Consider the following 19,958-nt stretch of genomic DNA (forward strand, 5'->3'; position numbering starts at 1 on the left):
ATAACAGACAGCTGTATAATTAAATGAGAAAGGGAAATTATTTTGTACATACTGTATTTTTTGGAGTATTGGAAGCACTCTGAATCCATCTAAATGTACAAATTTTTTTAACAAGAAACAATAAACGTCCTACCGCAGCTTTACCGTGTGTGTCCAGTGTCAGTTCCCTAATAAAATACCTTGGTGTCTCCGACTAAACCTGCTGACTATTATTATACAATTGTAATAATTTTACTCCAAAAAGTATTTATAATCCTGCAGCATGTGTATAAGATCAGCAGCTTCCGCTAAGCACTTTGCACTTTTAGCCTCTGTACGTTTTCCAATCCTTTGGTGAAACAGAGGGGTCATTTATCTCCAGAATCTGATTCCCAGAAGCTTTCCCCTTTTAGTTGGGAAGTTAAATGTTCAAGTCAAAAAGTAAGAGATCTAGTGGTGCATGTAGTAGCAATACTAGGTTTAGTTATTCACATACACCCAGTGCAGAATTATTAGGCAAGTTGTATTTGAGAGGATTCTTTTTATTATTGAACAACAACTATGTTCTCAATCAACCCAAAAGACTCATAAATATCAAAGCTTAATATTTTTGAAGTTGGAGTGGTTTTTTTTTAGATTTGGCTATCTTAGGAGGATATCTGTTTTTTTTTTTCAGGTCACTATTACTGTGCAGACTTATTAGGCAGCTTAATAAAAACCAAACATATACCCATATCACTAGTTTATTTTCACCAGGTAAACCCATATAACAACACAAAATTTAGAAATAAACATTTCTGACATTCAAACCCCCCCCCCCAAAAAATCAGTGACCAATATAGCCACCTTTCTTTACGATGACACTCAAAAGCCTTCCATCCATAGATTCTGTCAGTTGCTTGATCTGTTTACGATCAACATTGCGTGCAGCAGCCACCACAGCCTCTCAGACACTGTTCCGAGAGGTGTACTGTTTTCCCTCCCTGTAGATCTCACATTTTATGAGGGACCACAGGTTCTCTATGGGGTTCAGATCAGGTGAACAAGGGGGCCATGTCATTATTTTTTCTTCTTTTAGACCTTTACTGGCCAGCCACGCTGTGGAGTATTTGGATGCATGTGATGGAGCATTGTCCTGCATGAAAATCATGTTTTTCTTGAACGATACCGACTTCTTCCTGTACCACTGCTTGAAGAAGGTGTCTTCCAGAAACTGGCAGTAGGTCTGGGAGTTGAGCTTCACTCCATCCTCAACCCAAAAAGGTCCCACAAGTTCATCTTTGATGATACCAGCCTATACCAGTACCCCACCTCCACCTTGCTGGCGTCTGAGTTGGAGTGGAGCTCTCTGCCCTTTACTGATCCAGCCACGGGCCCATCCATCTGGCCCATCAAGAGTCACTCTGATTTCATCAGTCCATAAAACCTTAGAAAAATCAGTCTTAAGATATTTCTTGGCCCAGTCTTGACGTTTTATCTTATGTTTCTTGTTCAAAGGTAGTCGTTTTCCAGCCTTCCTTACCTTGGCCATGTCCCTGAGTATGGCACACCTTGTGCTTTTTGATACTCCGGTAACGTTGCAGCTCTGAAATATGGCAAAACTGGTGGCAAATGGCATCTTGGCAGCTTCACGCTTGATTTTCCTCAATTCATGGGCAGTTATTTTGCGCCTTTTTTTTATCAACACGCTTCTTGCGACCCTGTTGGATATTTGCCATGAAACGCTTGATTGTTCGGTGATCACGCTTCAAAAGTTTGGCAATGTCAAGACTGCTGCATCCCTCTGCAAGACCTGACAAGATATAGAATAAACGGGCACCAACCACAATGTCAATTTAGGTGGGATCACCTAGTGCATATAAATGAATTGACAAAAAAAAAAACACATGAAGAAAAGAAAGTATATGCACACAAATAGGGATCACCACAAAGATATGATAATCAAAAAGTATCAATTTTATTAATGGACACAACAAACAGACACTTTGTTTAAAAACAATTAAAAAGTCTGAACAACCAGACACTGATAACAAAACAAAGACAATGGGTCATTTTGATAAATAGTTAAATACTATGGGTCCCATTAGTGTGCATATACTTTCTTTTCTTCATGTGTTTTTTTTTATCCCTCTGCAAGACATCTCACAATTTTTGACTTTTCAGAGTTGTCAAATCTCTCTTCTGACCCATTTTGCGACCCATTTTGCCAAAGGAAAGGAAGTTGCCTAATAATTAAGCACACCTTATATAGGGTGTTGATGTAATTAGACCACACCCCTCCTCATTACAGAGATGCAGATCACCTGATTTACTTAATTGGCAGTTGACTTTCAAGCCTATACAGCTTAGGACAACATGTATAAAAGGATGATGTGATCAAAATACTCATTTGCCTAATAATTCTGCACACAGTGTACAGATGACCCTGGGACATAGCAAGTCTGGAAATGTGGATCTGGGACCTCCAGCAGATATGCTGTATGAGGGGCTGTTATCTTTGCCTCTTTCATTAGAGCCGGCTGTCAGTGAGTGCTAGGAGCATTGTTATAACCAATGCTATCTACATACAACAATAACTGAAACTGTGCCAGCGCTTACCCTATGACAGAAAGAAGCTACCCAAGGGAATAAAGTGCAATTCCTCCCAGCAGTGGGGCTCTCAGGGTAGTGTCACAAGGAGATTTCTCAAACATCTCCAACTGTCATGACGGCGTCAGGGTGTGTGGATTCCGCAGATTCAGACACTCCTCCTTGTGACTTATGACTCCATAGAAAGCACAAAGTGACTTGGGCGTCCACTTCTAGAGCTGCAGATCCTATGCAGGTTAGAATTAATTTTTGCTGGACTTAGCTTGTTGATTGCCTGTGGTCACATGCTGCAGGAGAACCAGTTGTGTCTGCTCTTTCCCTACGTAAGCTGGCTCCACAGTTCAAGTAATACCAGCAATAGCTCTCAACCTTGGTCTGGAGAGTTGGGTATTTTGTGGTTATTTCTAAAGTTGTTGTGAGCGGTGTTTGGTTAGCCCTTTCCTTTTCCCTAGGTATCTTTATATTACTTTGCCTCTTATAGAATCATAGAATCGTAGAGTTGGAAGGGACCTCCTGGGCCATCTGGTCCAACCCCCTGCTCAAAGCAGGATTCGCTAAATCATCCCAGTTAGATGTCTGTCCAGCCTCTGTTTGAAGACTTCCATTGAAGGAGAACTCACCACTTCTCGTGGCAGCCTGTTCCACTCATTGATCACTCTAACTGTCAAAAAGTTTTTTCTAATATCTATTCTGTGTCTCCTCCCATTCAGCTTCATCCCATTGCTTCTAGTCTTTCCTTGTGCAAATGAGAATAAAGTTAATCCTTCTACAATGTGACAGCCCTTTAGATATTTGTAGACAGCTATTAAGTCTCCTCTCAGTCTTCTCTTTTGCAAACTAAACATTCCCAAATCCTGCAACCTTTCCTCATAAGACAGGGTTTGCAGACCGGTCACCATTCTGGTCGCTCTTTTCTGAACTTGCTCCAGTTTGTTGATGTCTTTTTTAAAATGTGGTGCCCAAAATTGGACACAATATTCCAGATGAGGTTTGACCAAAGAGGAGTAGAGGGAAATAATTACTTCACGTGATCTAGACTGTATGCTTCTGTTAATACATCCTAGAATTGCATTTGCCTTTTTTGCTGCTGCATCACACTGTTGACTCATATTCAGTCTGTGATCTATTAGTATACCCAAGTCTTTTTCACATGTGCTGTCACTTAGCCCTATTCCTCCCATTCTATATATGCTTTTTTCATTTTTATTGCCCAGATGTAGTACTTTGCATTTCTCCCTGTTAAAAACCATTCTGTTAGTTGCTGCCCACTTCTCCAGTTTATTTAAATCTTTTTGAATCCTCTCTCTCTCTTCTCTAGTATTAGCTATCCCTCCTAGCTTTGTGTCATCAGCAAATTTAATCAGTTTACCCTCAATTCCTTCATCTAAATCGTTGATAAAGATGTTGAACAATACAGGGCCCAGGACAGAGCCCTGTGGTACCCCACTTGAGACATTCTTCCAACTGGATGTGCAGCCATTTACGACCACTCTTTGGGTCCGATCACTAAGCCAGTTATGAATCCACCTAACAGTTGCCTTGTCCATTCCATACTTAGTCATTTTTTCAATAAGGATTGTATGAGAGACTTTGTCAGATGCTTTGCTGAAGTCAAGATATACTATATCTACAGCATTTCCTTGATCCACCCAATCAGTAATACCATCATAGAAGGAAATTAAATTAGTCTGACATGACTTATTAGTTACAAACCCATGCTGACTCTGTTTAATCACTTCATTCTTATCCAGGTATTGACATACATGTTGTTTAATAATTTGTTCAAAGATCTTTCCTGGTATAGAAGTCAGACTCACCGGCCTATAGTTGCCTGGGTCCACCTTCTTCCCCTTTTTGAAGATAGGAACAACATTTGCTCTTCTCCAGTCTTCTGGCACTTCTCCTGTTCTCCAAGAATTTTCAAAGATTATGGAGAGGGGTTCAAAAATTTCTTCTGCTATCTCCTTCAGTACTCTGGGGTGTAATTCATCTGGACCTGGAGACTTGAATACATTTAGGTTAGCTAAGTGTTTCCTCACTATCTTTCTGTTTATAGATATCCTGGATTCTTCTATTCCCTTAATAGGACAGTGAATAACAGTTGATGTTACATTTCCTTTCTGAGAGAAAACAGATGCAAAATAGGAATTTAAAAGTTCAGCCTTCTCAACATCCTGTCTTACCATTTCATCATTTTCATCCTGTAAAAATCCTATAGCATCTTTGACTTTTCTTTTACTTTTGACATATCCCCAAAATCCTTTATTATTGCTTTTGACATCTCTTGCAAGCCTCAATTCATTTTCAGCTTTAGCTAATCTGATTTGTGCCTTGCAGGTTCTGCAGACAGCATTATATTCTTCTTTAGATATGCCTCCTTCTTTCCATTTTATAAACATTTTTTGCTTCCTTTTTAGCATGTGCTTAAGTTCTGTGTTCATCCATCCTGGTTTCCTTAAATGCTTCCTATTCTTCCCTCTTTTCGGAATTGTTAACAACTGTGCTTTGAGAATTTCATTTTTCAAGATTTCCCATCCTTCCTGGACATTTTTGTCTTTAAGGATATCCAGCCATTGGATCCCTCCAATTCTCTTTCTGAATCCCTTAAAATCTGCCTTTCTGAAATCTAACCTTGACGTCTGAGTCTTCACAGGTCTTCCGCCTCTAGTTATCCAAAATTCTAAAATAGCATGGTCGCTACCTCCTAGGGTCCCAGCCACTTTTACCTCCTCAACCATTTCCTCCCTGTTTATAAGGATTAGATCCAAGGTAGCAGTTCCCCTTGTTTTCTCCTTTACCTTTTGGAAGATAAAGTTGTCAGCAAGAGAGGATAAGAATTTCCTTGACCTGTTAGTTTTGCCTGAGAGAGATTCCCAACAAATGTCTGGATAGTTGAAATCTCCCATGACAACTATGTCATATTTTTTGGAGAACTTGGCCATTTGATGCATAAAGAGTTCATCCATATCTTCAGCTTGCACAGGCGGCCTGTAGTAAATGCCTACAATGGTGTCCTTCCCATTGTTCTGTCCTTGTATTCTTACCCAAACAGTTTCCACAGAACTCCCAGTCTCTGAAGCTTCAATCTCTGTGCAGATATACGCATTTCTAACATACAATGCGACACCCCCTCCTCGTTTATCAAGTCTGTTTCTTGCAAATAAGTTGTATCCTTCTAGTCTTGTATTCCAATCATGTGTATTGTCCCACCAAGTTTCAGTGATTCCAATGACATCATATTTCTTTTCCTGTGTTAGTAGTTCCAATTCTCCTTGTTTGTTGCCCATGCTTTGTGCATTAGTATAGAAACATTTTAGTTTGTGATTGGTTTCTCTTTCTCCAATATTTTTTTTAATTAGATTCTTTCGTCTTTGTTCTTCCTTTCCACTTCTAATAGCAGAGTTCTCAGTAGCATTTGTCAGGTGTATGGCTTTTTCTGGTCTTTTGCTTCCCTTCCCATGTTGTTCTAGTTTAAAGCTCTCCTTACAAGTGTAGCAAGGCGACTTCCAAATACCTGCTTTCCAGTCTTCGTAAGGTGCACCCCATCTCTAGCAAGTAGTCCATCGTATAAGTAGTTCACTCCGTGATCCAGAAATCCAAATCGTTGCTGACGGCACCATCGACGTAGCCAGTTGTTCACCTGCAGAATCTTATTCCACCTCCTTGTTCCATGGCCATCCACTGGGAGGATGGAAGAGAAGACCACCTGCGCTCCCAGTTCTTTCACTTTCTTGCCTAAGTCTTCAAAGTCTCTGCAGATGGTTTCCAGGTCGTTTCTTGCGGTGTCATTTGTCCCCACATGTAGTAGCAGGAATGGGTAGTCATCTGTAGGTCTGAAGAGTCCTGATATCCTGTCAGACACATCTCTTGTGCTATACATTTTATATTCCTCTGTGTATTTTCCTGAGAGAGTGTTGTGTGATTGTGCTTCCATTTCTGACCTGTGTGTCTTATTTTGTATTTCCGCAAACATTGTACAATTAAGAGCTATTTAGGAGCATTGAAAGGACCAAGGCCCAGACCTCTCCACCTTCAGGGGTAATCCTAGGACAGGGATAGCCAGGTAGCATAATAAGAGCACATTTGAAATCTCACACATGTAGGAGTGGTGGAGGTGATGTTCTACTTCTCGAAAGCCTAAGGCTGAATTCACACGTGGCGTTTTTTTCGCGCTTCCGCGGCGGTTTTAACCGCGCGATTTTGCCGCGAAAACACAAAAAGCATCCGATGCTTTTGCACAAGGAAAGACTAGAAGCAATGGGATGAAGCTGAATGGGAGGAGACACAGATTAGATATTAGAAAAAACTTTTTGACAGAGTGATCAATGAGTGGAACAGGCTGCCACGAGAAGTGGTGAGTTCTCCTTCAATGGAAGTCTTCAAACAGAGGCTGGACAGACATCTAACTGGGATGATTTAGCGAATCCTGCTTTGAGCAGGGGGTTGGACCAGATGGCCCAGGAGGTCCCTTCCAACTCTACGATTCTATGATTCTATGGGATTCCGCAATGCTGTGCTAATGCTGCGGTTTTTACCGCGGCGGAATCGCTTCGCGGTAAAAAAACGCAACATGCTCATTAATTTTGCGGAATCGCGGCGATCCCGCACCCATAGGAATGCATTGTTCCACTTACTTCCCGCATGTGGCTGTGCATACCATGCGAAAAGTAAGCAGAACAATTGCGGATGGTACCCACGGTCCGGAGGAGAGGAGACTGTCCTCCGGGCTTTGGGTACCATATCCCTGTTAAAAATAGAATTTAAAATAAAAAATGGTGTTATTCTTACCTCCCGACGTCCCGTGCAGCCTTCCTGCCTCTCTCCACTCTCTCGCTCCCAGTAATCCTTTGCGAAAATGCCCGCGATGACGTCCGTTCTCGCGGGAAGGCGGGAAGGCTGCTACAGATCGCTTGGAAAACGCTAGCAATTCTGCAAGCTAATTACGCTTGCAAAATGATAGTTTTTTCGCCGGAAAATCGCGGGAATTTAACATGCGATTTTCCGGCGGAATGGAATTCCGGAACTCTCACGGTAAATTCCGAGAGAGTTTCGCTACGTGTGAACTTAGCCTTAGTGGTTAAATATATTTTATATTAATATATGTTATTTGAAAGTAAAACCCTTTGGGGCTTCAGTCTAGCCTAGACAGGATTAACTGTAATGGACGGCTTAGATTAGGGAGGCTGAGCTAAGGGTTAGTGCCAAGTTCAGGAAGTATCAAGTTCAGTTAGAGAAAGTGTGGTGAAGTGACAGCAGTGGTCACAAGCAATAGGCTGCTAAGGACAGCATGAGCATTTTACTCGGGTAGTGGACTGACAAAGAACCCTTCCATGCTAATCCGACTGTCGGCCCGGACACCTCAAGACGGACGTGGGGGCCTTTGGGCGCACTAAGCTTATGGACCTATGGGGAAAGATTGACTCAAACTCTGAGGCGAAGGTGATGGAATCTGGGTACACTGCTTGTGGTGAAGAATTTCTAGTGGTAGAGGAGTTAGCAAGAGGGATGCTCTACCCTATAAAGTACTTAAGCGGGCACCATTATTAAATAATAGAGGAAATGAGTCCCACTGGGATCACTAAAAATGCATGCAAAAAATCTGTACCAATCAATAGAAAAAGCCATGCAAAGAGTTTTTTAGGATCACCACACAATATACCAATAGATATAACAAATTATAATTTATTGTTTACAGGACCAAAAAAACACTGCATACACTTAAAAATAATTCAAGGGGCTGAAACAAATGTAGTCGCTATAATCAAAGATGGTCATAATAATATAGCCACTAGCCGCTTGATAAATAAATAGCACACAAATACATATAGAATAATATTGGTATGCTGCTGATATAGGCCCCCCAAAAGTCAAAGATTAATACAGATTGTTTAGCAAGATAATAAACAACCAAAAAAATCAGGACCTAACATATAATGAGCCCATGGGTACTAGAGTATGACGGCATGCAACATAATATACAAAAACATTCCTAAGTCTGCAAACAGTCAGTAGAAAAATACATCACCGCAGCCTAGTCCAATTAGTAAGGAGTCATAGTCGCCCCGTCACCCATGTACAGCAGTCAGACCAACAAGCAGGTAGAGTGGTGTGGAAGGACCCACGCGTTCCAACACTCAAGGTGTCACCTTGAAAAAGACACCTTGAGTGTCGGAACGCTAATTGGACTAGTCAATTATTGAACAACCAAATTTGTATAACTAGCAGGGCATATTTTATAAACATTTTGAATCAACAAAATTTCATAAAAGCAAGTTCTACAGTATATATGACAATAATCAATTTTTGACCAACCAAACTTGTAGACCTGTAACATGCCAATTTTTATTTTTTTTTATTTCAAACAAACAAAATTTTACATAAAGCAGGTTATACAGTATGTATGACAAAAGAAAATTTTTGAAACAAAAATATTTTGTGACTTGTACCAGGCCAAGAGTTTTTTTTTTTAATTTTAAAACACTGTATTTTCACACAAATTATTGTTAAACTGTATGGATGACTAATTGAATCCAGAAAAATTTTCAACAGATTTTTGGAGTGTTTTATACTACATAATGTAACAAGAACTGCGATACAGAGTATTGATGAATCATTGAATCCCTAAAAAAGTTTTGAAAGAGTTTTTTCAAGTTTTATATAGCACAGTGATGTAACAAAAACCGCGTTGCATGGTATGGATGAATCATTGAATCCATAAAAAGTTTTGGAAGGTTTGTTTTCAAGTTTTATATACCACTCTAATGTAACAAGAAGAGCATTAAACTATAAGGATAACTAATTGAAATTTTTGGAACTTTTTTTGGAGCCTTATATACTACCGAAATTTAACAGACAGCACCTGATACTGTATGGATGACTAATTGAATACAGACAGATTTTTAAATGCTTTTTTTGGAGTCTTATATACCACCAACATTTATCAGAACGCACATAATACTATATGGATGACTAATTGAATTCAAACAAATTTTTCAACATTTTTTTTTGGAGTCTTATGTACCAACAAAATGTCACAAAAAGCACCAAATGCTATATGGTTGACTAATTGAATACAGACAAATTTTTAAACCCTTTCTTTTGTTTCAGTGAAATAACCTCGACACATGCAGCTACGGCGCTAGACAGCGGATCAGCAGGAGCGATCCAGGTAGCCGAGTTCCCACTCCAGCTTCTTCTGTAAGCACTATAGCTTGCTGAATAAGGAGGCACCCGAACATATTCGCTTATCTATAGTTTTAACATATCATGAACTAGAAAACGGGAAAAAAATACAAATGCAGTTAAACTGGAAAAAAGTGCAATAGTTTCCATGGGAGACTAGAAGCTTTAGTATTTTGATCGCTTCTGCTACACACAGGCAATGATCAGATTGCCTATGTGTAGCAGAAATGCTATTAGTGCTGACCACGGCATATAGATGCCTGTACAGTTGAAAGCAATAATGGAGGAGAGAGCATCAGATGACGCTCCCTCCCCCATCATTCCCCTCTGCCTCTGTCACTGTGGATGCTAGATGATGTGAGCTGTGTGTCGGGCAGATGACAGTGCAGCTGCTGATACCATAGCAGAGTCGGGATCAGCGTGGTAATGAGGAGAGGTGAGTATTGTGTTTGTTTTATAATAATAATAATAACCTGATGTGCATTTCCTGAAGGAAATACATGGTGCTTGAACAGCGCTGCCAGCTTTACAGCAGTGTATCAGGTGTCGACTGTAAGAAAGTAAAGTTAGAATATGAATGCATTACACATCCCCGTTCTAGTGATTTGGGGCTGTTTTTAAGTCATTTTTTAAACAGTCAGCCTTTGGGGGGTGCCTTGAACCTAATGCACACACTTAAAATTAAATCTGTGACGAAAAAGTCACTCAGACCCCGTTTTTCGGGGTATTTTTTCGTCGCAGTCGAATGTTAATGTGTGCAGTAGCATCAGCTAAGGATTCCTCAGATTTTCCCGCAAAAAACGCAACCGTTTTTTAAAAACCGCATGCGTTTTTTTTGGGAAAATCTGAGGAATCCTTAGCTGATGCTACTGCACACATGAAAATTGCACTACGATGCCAAAATACCCCGAAAACCGAAGTCAGAGTGACCTTTTCTTCACAGATCACCTCTGACAACCTGCCCCAGGCACTTCCAGCAGCCTCTGACAACCTGCCCCAGGCACTTCCAGCAGCCTCTGACAACCTGTCCCAGGCTCCGACAGCCTCTGACAACCTGCCCCAGGGCTCTTCCAGCATCTGACAACCTGCCCCCAGCCTCTAACAACCTGCCCCAGGCTCCGACAGCCTCTGACAACCTGCCCCCAGCCTCTGACAACCTGCCCCAGGCTCTTCCAGCCTCTGACAACCTGCCCCAGGCTTTTCCAGCCTCTGAAAACCTGCCCCCAGGCTCTTCCAGCCTCTGACAACCTGCCCCCAGGCTCCAACAGTCTCTGACAACCTGCCCCAGTCTCCGACAGCCTCTGACAACCTGCCCCCAGCTCTGACAACCTGCCCCAGGCACTTCCAGCCTCTGAAAACCTGCCCCAGGCTCCAGCAGCCTCTGACAACCTGCCCCCAGGCTCTTCCAGCCTGTGACAACCTGCCCCCAGCCTCTGACAACCTGCCCACAGGCTCCTACAGCCTCTGACAACCTGCCCACAGCCTCTGACAACCTTCCCCCAGGCTCTTCCAGCCTCTGGCAGCCTGCCCCCAACCTCTGACAAACTGCCCCCAGGCTCCAACAGCCTCTGATAACCTGCCCCAGGCTCCGACAGCCTCTGACAACCTGCCCCAGGCACTTCCAGCCTCTGAAAACCTGCCCACAGGCTCTTCCAGCCTCTGACAACCTGCCCCCAGCCTCTGACAACCTGCCCCAGGCTCTTCCAGCCTCTGACAACCTGCCCCAGGCACTTCCAGCCTCTGAAAACCTGCCCCCAGCCTCTGTCAACCTGCCCCCAGGCTCCAACAGCCTCTGACAACCTGCCCCAGGCTCCGACAGCCTCTGACAACCTGCCCCCAGCTTCTGACAACCTGCCCCAGGCTCTTCCAGCCTCTGAAAACCTGCCCCAGGCTCCTGCAGCCTCTGACAACCTGCCCCCAGCCTCTGACAACCTGCCCCCAGGCTCTTCCAGCCTCTGACAACCTGCCCCAGGCTCTGACAGCCTCTGACAACCTGCCTCTGACAACCTGCCTCCAGCCTCTGACAACCCACCCCCAGGCTCTGACTGCCTCTGACAACCTGCCCTAGGCTCTTCCAGCCTCTGACAACTTGGTAGCCACTTTGGCTATTGGCTATTTGCTAATATGGGTCATGTGTGGAAGCTGCATTTGCATAGCTGCCATCTTTGTAAGCTCACTGCACCTGCGCTGTGGCTTCAATCCATGTCAGTTGGGGGTCATGGAAAGGTCACCATTAATTCCTATGGGAAAATTTTTGCTTAAAATGCATTTTTTTTTAAAACTACAAATCGGATCGACTCCAAAAATAAATAGCACACCTGTCCCCACCGAGGGCTTCGAAACGCCGCCTGAACGGGGTCTCTGCGCCGAGCGAGTCGGGCCGCATTAATGGCAGAAAACGCGGAGAAGAAGGAGTAGAATAAACTAGATGTGTATTTCCTGAAGGAAATACAGTTAGTGCTTTGAAATGGAGCCCGGGCTGCCCCTTTAAGAGAGACTTGCCTGCTGCCTCTACAAGACTTTCAACTCAGAATCCGTTTTAACTGTGGGTGCCTCTCAGGGGCCACTTTGGCCTGTGGGGCCCCTCAGGGTCTGATTTGGTGGGTGGGGCAGCTCAGGATCCGATTCGGTGGCTTGGGCTCCTCAGGGCTTGAGTTGGTGGAAGGGATCCGTCAGGGTCTGATTTTGTGGCCGGAGCCCCTCAGGGTTCGATTTTGTGGGTGGGGCCCCTTAGGGTCTGATTTTCTGGGCGGAGCCCCTCTGGATCCAATTTGGTGGGCGGGGCCCCTCAGGGTCCGATTTGGTGGGCGGGGCCCCTCAGGGTCCGATTTGGTGGGCGGGGACCCTCAGGGTCCGATTTGATGGGCGGGGCCCCTCGGGGTCTGATTTGGTGGGCGGGGCCCCTCGGGGTCTGATTTGGTGGGCGGGGCCCCTCAGAATCCGATTTGATGGGCGGGGCCCCTCAGGGTCTGATTTGGTGGGCGGGGCCACTCTGGGTCTGATTTGGAGGCCAGAGTGGCTCAGCGTCCGATTTGTAGGTCGGTCGATCAGCCTCCGATTTGGAGACCAGGGTGGCTCAGCCTCCGATTTGGAGCCTGGGGTCACTCAGCTTTCGATTTGGCGCGCCGGCCCTTTAAGAATCACTTTGGCGCGTCGGCCCTTTAATAGCCAGTTTGGCTCACTGGGCTTCTAAATCCAGTTTGGCGCACATTCTCTCTCAGGGGCATGCGTCATGTGATGAAGCTAGATTTGCATTTGTGCTTTGGGTTTCGCTTTAAGAGCTGATATCTGCCAGAAACTCTGTCCTGGGGGGGGTCATGTATAGTTCGTAGGCGTTGGCATAGTAACTGGGTCTGCCTGCGCATATCAATGAGCTTAACTGCCATTTGAATCGCCTCAGGGCATGTTTTCTCTGTGGCAACACTTTCCCATTGAAATGCATTGAGGAAAATGTTTTTTCAAACGCAAATTGCGCAAAAACTACAAATCTGATCGACACGAAAATTACTTAGCACACCACTCGTGGACACTGGCTTCCAAACAACACATCAACGGAGTCTGTGCGTGTAGCGGTTCGGGCCGCATTAATTGCGGAAAATCAACTGAATAATAATAACTAGATGTGTATTTCCTGAAGGAAGTACAGATAGTGGTTTGAAATGGTGCCCGGGCTGCCCCTTTAAGAGAGACTTGCCTGCTGCCCCTGCAAGACTTTCAACTCAGGATACGATTTAACTGTGGGTGCCTCTCAGGGGCCACTTTGGCCTCATGGTCTGATTTTGTGGGTGGGGCCCCTCAGGGCCTGATTTTGTGGGTGGGGCCCCTCAGGGTCCGATTTTTTGGGTGGGGCCCCTCAGGGTCCGATTTTGTGGCCGGGGCCACTCAGGGTCCGATTTGGTGGCCGGGGCCCCTCAGGGTCCGATTTGGAGGCCGGGGTGGATCAGCCTCCTATTTGGAGGGTGATCCACCCGGGGTGACTCAGCCTCCGATTTGGAGGCCGGGGTGGCTCAGCCTCCGATTTGGAGGCCGGGGTGGCTCAGCCTCCGATTTGGAGGCCGGGGTGGCTCAGCCTCCGATTTGGAGGCCGGGGTGGCTCAGCCTCCGATTTGGAGGCCGGGGTGGCTCAGCCTCCGATTTGGAGGCCGGGGTGGCTCAGCCTCCGATTTGGGAGGCCGGGGTGGCTCAGCCTCCGATTTGGGAGGCCGGGGTGGCTCAGCCTCCGATTTGGAGGCCGGGGTGGCTCAGCCTCCGATTTGGGAGGCCGGGGTCAAAGAGCCTCCGATTTGGAGGCCGGGGTGGCTCAGCCTCCGATTTGGAGGCCGGGGTGGCTCAGCCTCCGATTTGGAGGCCGGGGTAGCTCAGCCTCCGATTTGGGAGGCCGGGGTGGCTCAGCCTCCGATTTGGGAGGCCGGGGTGGCTCAGCCTCCGATTTGGGAGGCCGGGGTGGCTCAGCCTCCGATTTGGGAGGCCGGGGTGGCTCAGCCTCCGATTTGGGAGGCCGGGGTGGCTCAGCCTCCGATTTGGGAGGCCGGGGTGGCTCAGCCTCCGATTTGGGAGGCCGGGGTGGCTCAGCCTCCGATTTGGGAGGCCGGGGTGGCTCAGCCTCCGATTTGGGAGGCCGGGGTGGCTCAGCCTCCGATTTGGGAGGCCGGGGTGGCTCAGCCTCCGATTTGGAGGCCGGGGTGGCTCAGCCTCCGATTTGGAGGCCGAGGTGGCTCAGCCTCCGATTTGGAGGCCGGGGTGGCTCAGCCTCCGATTTGGGAGGCCGGGGTCAAAGAGCCTCCGATTTGGAGGTCGGGGTGGCTCAGCCTCCGATTTGGAGGCCGGGGTGACTCAGCCTCCGATTTGGGAGGCCGGGGTGGCTCAGCCTCCGATTTGGGAGGCCGGGGTGGCTCAGCCTCCGATTTGGGAGGCCGGGGTGGCTCAGCCTCCGATTTGGAGGCCGGGGTGGCTCAGCCTCCGATTTGGAGGCCGGGGTGGCTCAGCCTCCGATTTGGAGGCCGGGGTGGCTCAGCCTCCGATTTGGAGGCCGGGGTGGCTCAGCCTCCGATTTGGGAGGCCGGGGTCAAAGAGCCTCCGATTTGGAGGCCGGGGTGGCTCAGCCTCCGATTTGGAGGCCAGGGTGGCTCAGCCTCCGATTTCGAGGCCGGGGTGACTCAGCCTCCGATTTGGAGGCCGGGGTGGCTCAGCCTCCGATTTGGAGGCCGGGGTGGCTCAGCCTCCGATTTGGGAGGCCGGGGTCAAAGAGCCTCCGATTTGGAGGTCGGGGTGGCTCAGCCTCCGATTTGGAGGCCGGGGTGACTCAGCCTCCGATTTGGAGGCCGGCGTGGCTCAGCCTCCGATTTGGAGGCCGGCGTGGCTCAGCCTCCGATTTGGAGGCCGGCGTGGCTCAGCCTCCGATTTGGAGGCCGGGGTGGCTCAGCCTCCGATTTGGAGGCCGGGGTGGCTCAGCCTCCGATTTGGAGGCCGGGGTGGCTCAGCCTCCGATTTGGGAGGCCGGGGTCAAAGAGCCTCCGATTTGGAGGTCGGGGTGGCTCAGCCTCCGATTTGGAGGCCGGGATGGCGCAGCCTCCGATTTGGAGGCCGGGGTGACTCAGCCTCCGATTTGGAGGCCGGGGTGGCTCAGCCTCCGATTTGGGAGGCCGGGGTCAAAGAACCTCCGATTTGGAGGTCGGGGTGGCTCTGCCTCCGATTTGGAGGCCGGGGTGGCTCAGCCTCCGATTTGGAGGCCGGGGTGACTCAGCCTCCGATTTGGAGGCCGGGGTGACTCAGCCTCCGATTTGGAGGCCGGGGTGACTCAGCCTCCGATTTGGAGGCCGGGGTGGCTCAGCCCCCGATTTGGAGGCCGGGGTCGATCAGCCTCCCATTTGAAGCCTGTGGTCATCAGCTTTCGATTTGGCGTGTCGGCACTTTAAGACTCATTTCGGTGCGCCGGCCCTTTAACAATCACTTTGGCGCGTCGGCCCTTTAAGAGCTAGTTTGGCTCACTGGGCTTCTTCTAAATCCACTTTGGCGCACATTCTCTCTCAGGGGCATGTGTCATGTGATGAAGCTAGATTTGCATTAGTGCTGTGGGTTTCGCTTTAAGAGCTGATATTATGTGGCAGAAGTTCTGTCCTCGGGGCGTCATGTGACGTTCGTAGGCGTTGGCATAGTAACTGGGTCTGCCTGCGCATATCAATGAGCTTAACTGCTATTTCAATCGCCTCAGGGCACGTTTTGCCATTTCCCATTGAAAAGCATTGGAGACAGTGCATTCCAATGACGGGAAAAAAAATTTTCAAACGCAAATTGCTTAAAAACTACAAATCCGATCGACACGAAAAATACTTAGCACACCTCTCATGGACGCTGGCTTCGAAACGACACCTCAACGGAGTCTGTGCGTGTAGCGGTTCGGGCCGCATTAATTGCGGAAATCAACTTAATAATAATAATAAGAAGAACTAGATGTGTATTTCCTGAAGGAAGTACAGATAGTGGTTTGAAATGGTGCCCGGGCTGCCCCTTTAAGAGAGACTTGCCTGCTGCCCCTGCAAGACTTTCAACTCAGGATACGATTTAACTGTGGGTGCCTCTCAGGGGCCACTTTGGCCTCATGGTCTGATTTTGTGGGTGGGGCCCCTCAGGGCCTGATTTTGTGGGTGGGGCCCCTCAGGGTCCGATTTTGTGGGTGGGGCCCCTCAGGGTCCGATTTTGTGGCCGGGGCCACTCAGGGTCCGATTTGGTGGCCGGGGCCCCTCAGGGTCCGATTTGGTGGCCGGGGCCCCTCAGGGTCTGATTTGGTGGGTGGGGCCCCTCAAGGTCCGATTTTGTGGCTGGGGCCCCTCAGGGTCCGATTTTGTGGCCGGGGCCAATCAGGATCCGATTTTTGTGGCCGGAACCCCTCAGGGTCCAATTTTGCAGGTGGGGCCCCTCAGGGTCCGATTTTGTGGCCGGGGCCCGTCAGGGTCCGATTTTGTGGGTGGGACCTCTCAGGGTCCGATTTTTTGGGCGGGGCCCCTCAGGGTCCAATTTGGTGGGCAGGGCCCTTCAGGGTCCGATTTTGTGGGTTGGGCCCCTCAGGGTCCGATTTTGTGGCCGGGGCCCCTCAGGGTCCGATTTTGTGTCAGGGGCCCCTCAGGGTTCGATTTTGTGGTTGGGTCCCCTCAGGGTCCGATTTTGTGGTTGGGGCCCCTCAGGGTCCGATTTTGTGGGTGGGTCCCCTCAGGGTCCGATTTTATGGGTGGGGACCCTCAGGGTCCGATTTTGTGGGTGGGGCCCCTCATGGTCTGATTTTGTGGGTGGGGCCCCTCAGGGTATGATTTTGTGTCCGGGGCCCCTCAGGGTCCGATTTTATGGCCGGGGCCCCTCAGGGTCTGATTTTATGGCCGGGGCCCCTCAGGGTCTGATTTTGCGGGTGGGGCCTCTCAGGGTCCGATTTTGTGGGTGGGGCCCCTCAGGGTCCGATTTTGTGGCTGGGGCCCCTCAGGGTCCGATTTTGTTGATTGGGCCCCTCAGGGTCTGATTTTGAGGGTGGGGCCCCTCAGGGCTTGAATTGTTGGCCGGGATCCCTCAGGCTCCTATTTTGTGGGTGTGGCCTCTCTGGGTCTGATTTGGTGGGTCGGGCCACTCTGGGTAAGATTTGGAGGCTGGGGTCGCTCAGCCTCCAATTTGGAGGCCGGGGTCGTTGAGCTTCCGATTTGGAGGCCGAGGTCAAAGAGCCTCCGATTTGGAGGCCGGGGTCGATGAGCTTCCGATTTGGAGGCCGGGGTGGCTCAGCCTCCGATTTGGAGGCCGGGGTGGCTCAGCCTCCGATTTGGAGGCCGGGTTGGCTCAGCCTCCGATTTGGAGGCCGGGGTGGCTCAGCCTCCGATTTGGAGGCCGGGGTGGCTCAGCCTCCGATTTGGAGGCCGGGGTGGCTCAGCCTCCGATTTGGAGGCCGGGGTGGCTCAGCCTCCTATTTGGAGGCCGGGGTGGCTCAGCCTCCTATTTGGAGGCCGGGGTGGCTCAGCCTCCGATTTGGAGGCCGGGGTGGCTCAGCCTCCGATTTGGAGGCCTGGGTCGATCAGCCTCCGATTTGGAGGCCGTGGTGGATCAGCCTCCGATTTGGAGGCCGTGGTGGATCAGCCTCCGATTTGGAGGCCGGGGTGGATCAGCCTCCGATTTGGAGGCCGGGGTGGATCAGCCTCCGATTTGGAGGGCGGGGTGGATCAGCCTCCGATTTGGAGGTCGGGGTGGCTCAGCCTCCGATTTGGAGGCCGGGGTGGCTCAGCCTCCGATTTGGAGGCCGGGTTGGCTCAGCCTCCGATTTGGAGGCCGGGGTGGCTCAGCCTCCGATTTGGAGGCCGGGGTGGCTCAGCCTCCGATTTGGAGGCCGGGGTGGCTCAGTCTCCGATTTGGTGTGTCGGCCCTTTAAGACTCATTTGAGTGCGCTGGCCCTTTAACAATCACTTTGGCGCGTTGGCCCTTTAAGAGCTAGTTTGGCTCACTGGGCTTCTTTTAAATCCACTTTGGCGCACACATTCTCTCTCAGGGGCATGTGTCATGTGATGAAGCTAGATTTGCATTTGTGCTGTGGGTTTCGCTTTAAGAGCTGATATTATGTGGCAGAGGCTCTGTGCTGGGGTTCAAGTGAAGTTCGTAGGCGTTGGCATAGTAACTGGGTCTGCCTGCGCATATCAACGAGCTCAACTGTCATTTCAATCGCCTCAGGGCACGTTTTGCCATTTCCTATTGAAAAGCATTGGAGACAGTGCATTCCAATGACGGGAAAAAAAATTTTCAAACGCAAATTGCGCAAAAACTACAAATCCGATCGACACGAAAAATACTTAGCACACCTCTCATGGACGCTGGCTTCGAAATGACACCTCAACGGAGTCTGTGCGTGTAGCGGTTCGGGCCGCATTAATTGCGGAAATCAACTTAATAATAATAACTAGATGTGTATTTCCTGAAGGAAGTACAGATAGTGGTTTGAAATGGTGCCCGGGCTGCCACTTTAAGAGAGACTTGCCTGCTGCCCCTGCACGACTTTCAACTCAGTATCCGTTTTACCTGTGGGTGTCTCTCAGGGGCCACTTTGGCCTGTGGGGCCCCTCAGGGTCTGATTTGGTGGGTGGGGCCCCTCAGGATCTGATTCAGTGGACTGGGCTCCTCAGGGCTTTAATTGGTGGGCCGATTTGGTGGGCGAGGACTCTCAGCGTCCGGTTTGGTGGGCACGGCCCCTCAGGGTCTAATTTGGTGGGTGGAACCCCTCTGGGTGGGCGGGGCCCCTAAGAGTTTGATTTGGTGGGTGGGGCACCACAGGGTCCGATTTGATGGGCGGGGCCTCACAGGGTCTGATTTGGTGGGAGGGGCCACTCTGGGTCCAATTTGGGGGCGGGGCCCCACAGGGTCCGATTTGGTGAGTGGGGCCCCCACATGTCCAATTTCGTGGGCGGGGCTCCTCTGTTTCCGATTTGGTAGATGGGGCCTCTCAGGGTCCGATTTGGTGAGCGGGGCTCTTCAGGGTATGATTTGGTGGGCGGCGCCCCTCATGGCCTGATTTGGTGGGCGGGGCCACTCTGGGTCTGATTAGGTGGGCGGGGCCCCTTGGGGTCAGATTTGGTGGGTGGGACCCCTCAGGGTCAGATGTGGTGGGCGGGGCCACTCTGGGTCCAATTTGATGGGCGGGGCCCTTCAGGGTACAATTTGGTAGGCGGGGCCACTCTGGGTCTGATTTGGTGAGCGGGGCCCCTCAGGTTCAATTTGGTGGGCGCGGCCTCTCTGGGTCCGATTTGGTGGGCGGGGCCACTCTGGGGCCGATTTGTTGGCCTGGTTGGCTCAGCCTCCGATTTGTAGGCCAGGGTTGATCAGCCTCCGATTTGGAGCCTGGGGTCACTCAGCATTCGATTTGGCGCGCCGGCCCTTTAAGGCTCATTTTGGTGCGCCGGCCCTTTAAGATTCACTTAGGCGCGTTGGCTGTTTAAGAGCTAGTTTGGCACACTGGGCTTCTAAATTCACTTTGGCGTACATTCTCTCTCAGGGGCACGCGTCATGTGATGAAGCTAGATTTGCATTTGTGCTGTGGGTTTCGCTTTAAGAGCTGATATTATCGCCAGAAACTGTGTCCTGAGGGGGTCATGTGAAGTTCTTTGGCGTTGGCATAGTAACTGGGTCTGCCTGCGCATATCAATGAGCTAAACTGCCATTTGAATCGCCTCAGGGCATATTTTCTCTAAGGC

At 49.2% G+C, this 19,958-nt stretch overlaps 1 pseudogene; it reads left to right on the top strand.

The window, feature by feature from the left end:
- Window positions 1-19,958, top strand: part of LOC141052958 (uncharacterized) — a 233,456-nt pseudogene that overhangs the window by 30,672 nt on the left and 182,826 nt on the right.

The sequence above is a fragment of the Dendrobates tinctorius genome, unplaced genomic scaffold, assembly GCF_039654945.1.
Source record: "Dendrobates tinctorius isolate UK_male_01 unplaced genomic scaffold, ASM3965494v1 ptg000164l, whole genome shotgun sequence".
Classification (NCBI taxonomy): Eukaryota; Metazoa; Chordata; class Amphibia; order Anura; family Dendrobatidae; genus Dendrobates; species Dendrobates tinctorius.